This window comes from Pseudoliparis swirei, chromosome 20 (genome assembly GCF_029220125.1).
Source record: "Pseudoliparis swirei isolate HS2019 ecotype Mariana Trench chromosome 20, NWPU_hadal_v1, whole genome shotgun sequence".
Classification (NCBI taxonomy): domain Eukaryota; kingdom Metazoa; phylum Chordata; class Actinopteri; order Perciformes; family Liparidae; genus Pseudoliparis; species Pseudoliparis swirei.
In genome coordinates, this window is record NC_079407.1 from 1,884,837 (window position 1) to 1,891,641 (window position 6,805).

Sequence of the window (6,805 nt, forward strand, 5' to 3'; positions counted from 1 at the left end):
CTAGAGACCTCAGTGTAGTCCTGGTCCTCTAGTTCTCAGTCCTGGTCCTCTAGAGACCTCAGTGTAGTCCTGGTCCTCTAGAGACCTCAGTGTAGTCCTGGTCCTCTAGAGACCTCAGTGTAGTCCTGGTCCTCTAGAGACCTCAGTGTAGTCCTGGTCCTCTAGGACCTCAGTGTAGTCCTGGTCCTCTATAGACCTCAGTGTAGTCCTGGTCCTCTAGAGACCTCAGTGTAGTCCTGGTCCTCTAGAGACCTCAGTGTAGTCCTGGTCCTCTAGAGACCTCAGTGTAGTCCTGGTCCTCTAGTTCTCAGTGTAGTCCTGGTCCTCTAGACCTCAGTGTAGTCCTGGTCCTCTAGACCTCAGTGTAGTCCTGGTCCTCTAGACCTCAGTGTAGTCCTGGTCCTCTAGAGACCTCAGTGTAGTCCTGGTCCTCTGAGACCTCAGTGTAGTCCTGGTCCTCTAGAGACCTCAGTGTAGTCCTGGTCCTCTAGAGACCTCAGTGTAGTCCTGGTCCTCTAGAGACCTCAGTGTAGTCCTGGTCCTCTAGAGACCTCAGTGTAGTCCTGGTCCTCTAGAGACCTCAGTGTAGTCCTGGTCCTCTAGACCTCAGTGTAGTCCTGGTCCTCTAGAGACCACAGTGTAGTCCTGGTCCTCTAGAGACCTCAGTGTAGTCCTGGTCCTCTAGAGACCTCAGTGTAGTCCTGGTCCTCTAGAGACCTCAGTGTAGTCCTGGTCCTCTAGAGACCTCAGTGTAGTCCTGGTCCTCTAGGTGTAGTCCTGGTCCTCTAGACCTCAGTGTAGTCCTGGTCCTCTAGAGACCTCAGTGTAGTCCTGGTCCTCTAGAGACCTCAGTGTAGTCCTGGTCCTCTAGAGACCTCAGTGTAGTCCTGGTCCTCTAGAGACCTCAGTGTAGTCCTGGTCCTCTAGAGACCTCAGTGTAGTCCTGGTCCTCTAGAGACCTCAGTGTAGTCCTGGTCCTCTAGAGACCTCAGTGTAGTCCTGGTCCTCTAGAGACCTCAGTGTAGTCCTGGTCCTCTAGAGACCTCAGTGTAGTCCTGGTCCTCTAGAGACCTCAGTGTAGTCCTGGTCCTCTATAGACCTCAGTGTAGTCCTGGTCCTCTAGAGACCTCAGTGTAGTCCTGGTCCTCTAGAGACCTCAGTGTAGTCCTGGTCCTCTAGAGACCTCAGTGTAGTCCTGGTCCTCTAGAGACCTCAGTGTAGTCCTGGTCCTCTAGAGACCTCAGTGTAGTCCTGGTCCTCTAGAGACCTCAGTGTAGTCCTGGTCCTCTAGACCTCAGTGTAGTCCTGGTCCTCTAGAGACCTCAGTGTAGTCCTGGTCCTCTAGAGACCTCAGTGTAGTCCTGGTCCTCTAGAGACCTCAGTGTAGTCCTGGTCCTCTAGAGACCTCAGTGTAGTCCTGGTCCTCTAGAGACCTCAGTGTAGTCCTGGTCCTCTAGAGACCTCAGTGTAGTCCTGGTCCTCTAGAGACCTCAGTGTAGTCCTGGTCCTCTAGAGACCTCAGTGTAGTCCTGGTCCTCTAGACCTCAGTGTAGTCCTGGTCCTCTAGAGACCTCAGTGTAGTCCTGGTCCTCTAGAGACCTCAGTGTAGTCCTGGTCCTCTTGAGACCTCAGTGTAGTCCTGGTCCTCTAGAGACCTCAGTGTAGTCCTGGTCCTCTAGAGACCTCAGTGTAGTCCTGGTCCTCTAGAGACCTCCGTGTATTCCTGGTCCTCTAGACCTCATTGTAGTCCTGGTCCTCTAGACCTCAGTGTAGTCCTGGTCCTCTAGAGACCTCAGTGTAGTCCTGGTCCTCTAGAGACCTCAGTGTAGTCCTGGTCCTCTAGAGACCTCAGTGTAGTCCTGGTCCTCTAGAGACCTCAGTGTAGTCCTGGTCCTCTAGAGACCTCATTGTAGTCCTGGTCCTCTAGACCTCAGTGTAGTCCTGGTCCTCTAGAGACCTCAGTGTAGTCCTGGTCCTCTAGAGACCTCAGTGTAGTCCTGGTCCTCTAGAGACCTCAGTGTAGTCCTGGTCCTCTGAGACCTCAGTGTAGTCCTGGTCCTCTAGAGACCTCAGTGTAGTCCTGGTCCTCTAGAGACCTCAGTGTAGTCCTGGTCCTCTAGAGACCTCAGTGTAGTCCTGGTCCTCTAGACCTCAGTGTAGTCCTGGTCCTCTAGAGACCTCATTGTAGTCCTGGTCCTCTAGACCTCAGTGTAGTCCTGGTCCTCTAGAGACCTCAGTGTAGTCCTGGTGCTCTAGACCTCAGTGTAGTCCTGGTCCTCTAGAGACCTCAGTGTAGTCCTGGTCCTCTAGAGACCTCAGTGTAGTCCTGGTCCTCTAGAGACCTCAGTGTAGTCCTGGTCCTCTAGACCTCAGTGTAGTCCTGGTCCTCTAGACACCTCTGTGTAGTCCTGGTCCTCACTTGACCTCAGTGTAGTCCTGGTCCTCTAGAGACCTCAGTGTAGTCCTGGTCCTCTAGAGACCTCAGTGTAGTCCTGGTCCTCTAGAGACCTCAGTGTAGTCCTGGTCCTCTAGAGACCTCAGTGTAGTCCTGGTCCTCTCTAGAGACCTCAGTGTAGTCCTGGTCCTCTATAGACCTCAGTGTAGTCCTGGTCCTCTAGACCTCAGTGTAGTCCTGGTCCTCTAGACCTCAGTGTAGTCCTGGTCCTCTAGAGACCTCAGTGTAGTCCTGGTCCTCTAGAGACCTCAGTGTAGTCCTGGTCCTCTAGACCTCAGTGTAGTCCTGGTCCTCTAGAGACCTCAGTGTAGTCCTGGTCCTCTAGAGACCTCAGTGTAGTCCTGGTCCTCTAGACCTCAGAGTAGTCCTGGTCCTCTAGAGACCTCAGTGTAGTCCTGGTCCTCTAGAGACCTCAGTGTAGTCCTGGTCCTCTAGAGACCTCAGTGTAGTCCTGGTCCTCTAGAGACCTCAGTGTAGTCCTGGTCCTCTAGAGACCTCAGTGTAGTCCTGGTCCTCTAGTTCTCAGTCCTGGTCCTCTAGAGACCTCAGAGTAGTCCTGGTCCTCTAGAGACCTCAGTGTAGTCCTGGTCCTCTAGAGACCTCAGTGTAGTCCTGGTCCTCTAGAGACCTCAGTGTAGTCCTGGTCCTCTAGAGACCTCAGTGTAGTCCTGGTCCCTGGTCCCTCTAGAGACCTCAGTGTAGTCCTGGTCCTCTAGAGACCTCAGTGTAGTCCTGGTCCTCTAGAGACCTCAGTGTAGTCCTGGTCCTCTAGACCTCAGTGTAGTCCTGGTCCTCTAGAGACCTCAGTGTAGTCCTGGTCCTCTAGAGACCTCAGTGTAGTCCTGGTCCTCTATAGACCTCAGTGTAGTCCTGGTCCTCTAGAGACCTCAGTGTAGTCCTGGTCCTCTAGAGACCTCAGTGTAGTCCTGGTCCTCTATAGACCTCAGTGTAGTCCTGGTCCTCTAGAGACCTCAGTGTAGTCCTGGTCCTCTAGAGACCTCAGTGTAGTCCTGGTCCTCTAGAGACCTCAGTGTAGTCCTGGTCCTCTAGAGACCTCAGTGTAGTCCTGGTCCTCTAGACCTCAGTGTAGTCCTGGTCCTCTAGAGACCTCAGTGTAGTCCTGGTCCTCTAGAGACCTCAGTGTAGTCCTGGTCCTCTAGAGACCTCAGTGTAGTCCTGGTCCTCTAGAGACCTCAGTGTAGTCCTGGTCCTCTAGACCTCAGTGTAGTCCTGGTCCTCTAGAGACCTCAGTGTAGTCCTGGTCCTCTATAGACCTCAGTGTAGTCCTGGTCCTCTAGAGACCTCAGTGTAGTCCTGGTCCTCTAGAGACCTCAGTGTAGTCCTGGTCCTCTAGAGACCTCAGTGTAGTCCTGGTCCTCTAGACCTCAGTGTAGTCCTGGTCCTCTATAGACCTCAGTGTAGTCCTGGTCCTCTGTAGACCTCAGTGTAGTCCTGGTCCTCCGTGTAGTCCTGGTCCTCTCTAGACCTCAGTGTAGTCCTGGTCCTCTAGAGACCTCAGTGTAGTCCTGGTCCTCTATAGACCTCAGTGTAGTCCTGGTCCTCTAGACCTCAGTCTAGTCCCGGTCCTCTAGAGACCTCAGCCTAGTCCTGGTCCCCTACAGACCTCAGTGTCCTGGTCCTCTAGAGACCTCAGTGTAGTCCTGATCCTCTAGAGACCTCAGTGTAGTCCTGGTCCTCTAGAGACCTCAGTGTAGTCCTGGTCCTCTAGAGACCTCAGTGTAGTCCTGGTCCTCTAGAGACCTCAGTGTAGTCCTGATCCTCTAGAGACCTCAGTGTAGTCCTGGTCCTTTAGAGACCTCAGTGTAGTCCTGGTCCTCTATAGACCTCAGTGTAGTCCTGGTCCTCTAGAGACCTCAGTGTAGTCCTGGTCCTCTAGAGACCTCAGTGTAGTCCTGGTCCTCTAGAGACCTCAGTGTAGACCTGGTCCTCTAGAGACCTCAGTGTAGTCCTGGTCCTCTATAGACCTCAGTGTAGTCCTGGTCCTCTATAGACCTCAGTGTGGTCCTGGTCCTCTAGAGACCTCAGTGTAGTCCTGGTCCTCTAGAGACCTCAGTGTAGTCCTGGTCCTCTAGAGACCTCAGTGTGGTCCTGGTCCTCTAGAGACCTCAGTGTAGTCCTGGTCCTCTATAGACCTCAGTGTAGTCCTGGTCCTCTAGAGACCTCAGTGTAGTCCTGGTCCTCTATAGACCTCAGTGTAGACCTGGTCCTCTATAGACCTCAGTGTAGTCCTGGTCCTCTAGAGACCTCAGTGTAGTCCTGGTCCTCTATAGACCTCAGTGTAGTCCTGGTCCTCTATAGACCTCAGTGTGGTCCTGGTCCTCTAGAGACCTCAGTGTAGACCTGGTCCTCTATAGACCTCAGTGTAGTCCTGGTCCTCTAGAGACCTCAGTGTAGTCCTGGTCCTCTAGAGACCTCAGTGTGGTCCTGGTCCTCTAGAGACCTCAGTGTAGACCTGGTCCTCTAGAGACCTCAGTGTAGACCTGGTCCTCTAGAGACCTCAGTGGGACCCCTGGAACAGAACCAGAGGGTCTACGCTGATCCTCCCCTTTGTCTCCTTCTCCTGAGAGGCTGCAGACAAACAGGCAGGAGATCGACAAGCACCGGATAATTGAACGTTTTAATACGCGTTATCTGTGTGTGTGTGTGTGGGGGGGGGGGCAGAAATGACAGAGGGAAACCGGATTTAATGAGATCCTCCCTGGATTTGGATCTGGAGATGAGAGACATGAAACAGAATGTGTGCTGCCCTCTGCTGCACACACACACACACACACACTCACACACTCACACACTCTCACACTCACACACTCACACACACACACTCTCACACTCACACACTCACACATATACACACACACACACTCACACACACACACACACACTCACACTCACACACTCACACACACACACACACACACACACACACTCACACACTCACACACACACTCACACACATACACACACACGCACACACACACACTCACACACTCGTGTGTTTAGCAGCCAGTGTGCTCGTCTTCATTCCAGCACCAACGAATACAAACTGATGTGTGTCTTTAAAGGGCCAGCGTGCAGGTTATGGTGCCATCTTGTGGTGAAGATGCAGATTGCAACCAGTTGAAGATCCTCCTCCATGTTGGAGAACACTTCTATACAACCAGGAGTCTCCCCCTGGTGGACAGGAGAGAGAGTGCAGCTTTAACACATGAAGCATAGACTTCTATACAACCAGAGGAGCCCCCTGGTGGTCAGGAGAGAGAATGCAGCTTTAACACATGAATCATAGACTTCTATACAACCAGAGGAGTCGCCCACTGGTGGTCAGGAGAGAGAATGCAGCTTCAACACATGAAGCATAGACTTCTATACAACCAGAGGAGTCGCCCACTGGTGGTCAGGAGAGAGAATGCAGCTTTAACACATGAAGCATAGACTTCTATACAACCAGAGGTGGCCCCCCCTGGTGGTCAAACACACTTACTCATATCATATGTCACAGTTTTTCTGAGGAAGTCTCCATTGCAACCGTTGAACCTGAACGCCACCTGGATGTGAAAAGTGAAAACTGCGTTTGAAATTATGAAGAACTGCTTCTTCCCATTTGGAGAAGGGAAAGAAAAAGGAAAGGATGTGTAAAATAAATTAAATAAATAGAATAGACGTTAAAACAGGTGAACAATTACCCGTGAAACTATAAAACCTTTTGCCGGAGGTGATTTGGACCGAAGCGGAGCCACGGCGGAGGCGGAGCCACGGCGGAGGCGGAGCCACGGCGGAAGCGGAGCCATGGCGGATGAGCTCATTACCGGCTGACGGCCCGTGTGATTACTCACATAACCCTAAACGCTCGTCTTCCTCGCCGCGCTCCGTGGTGAAGGACGTATAAAGCCGTCGTCTTGACGACGTCGATCCCTCAAACATTCCAACGCACTTCAGCCTCCAGGAACGTTCCGGAAACGCCGAAGCTAACGGGACGAATGAGACGGCTCACCGCCAGAGACACGGGGTTCATGTTCACGCTCAGGGAGCTCTGTGATTGGTTAGGAGGAGATCAAAGGCAGCAGGAGACAAAAGATGAAGAGAGACAAAAGAAACGCTGGAGGAAACAACGTCACCTCCAGTCGTTACAGAGCTGCAGAGAAGGAGCAACGCAGGTTTAACTAAACCAACAGTCAGGTTTAACTAAACCAACAGTCAGGTTTAACTACACCAACAGTCAGGTTTAACTAAACCAACAGTTAGGTTTAACTAAACCAACAGTTAGGTTTAACTAAACCAACAGTCAGGTTTAACTAAACAAACAGTCAGGTTTAACTACACCAACAGTTA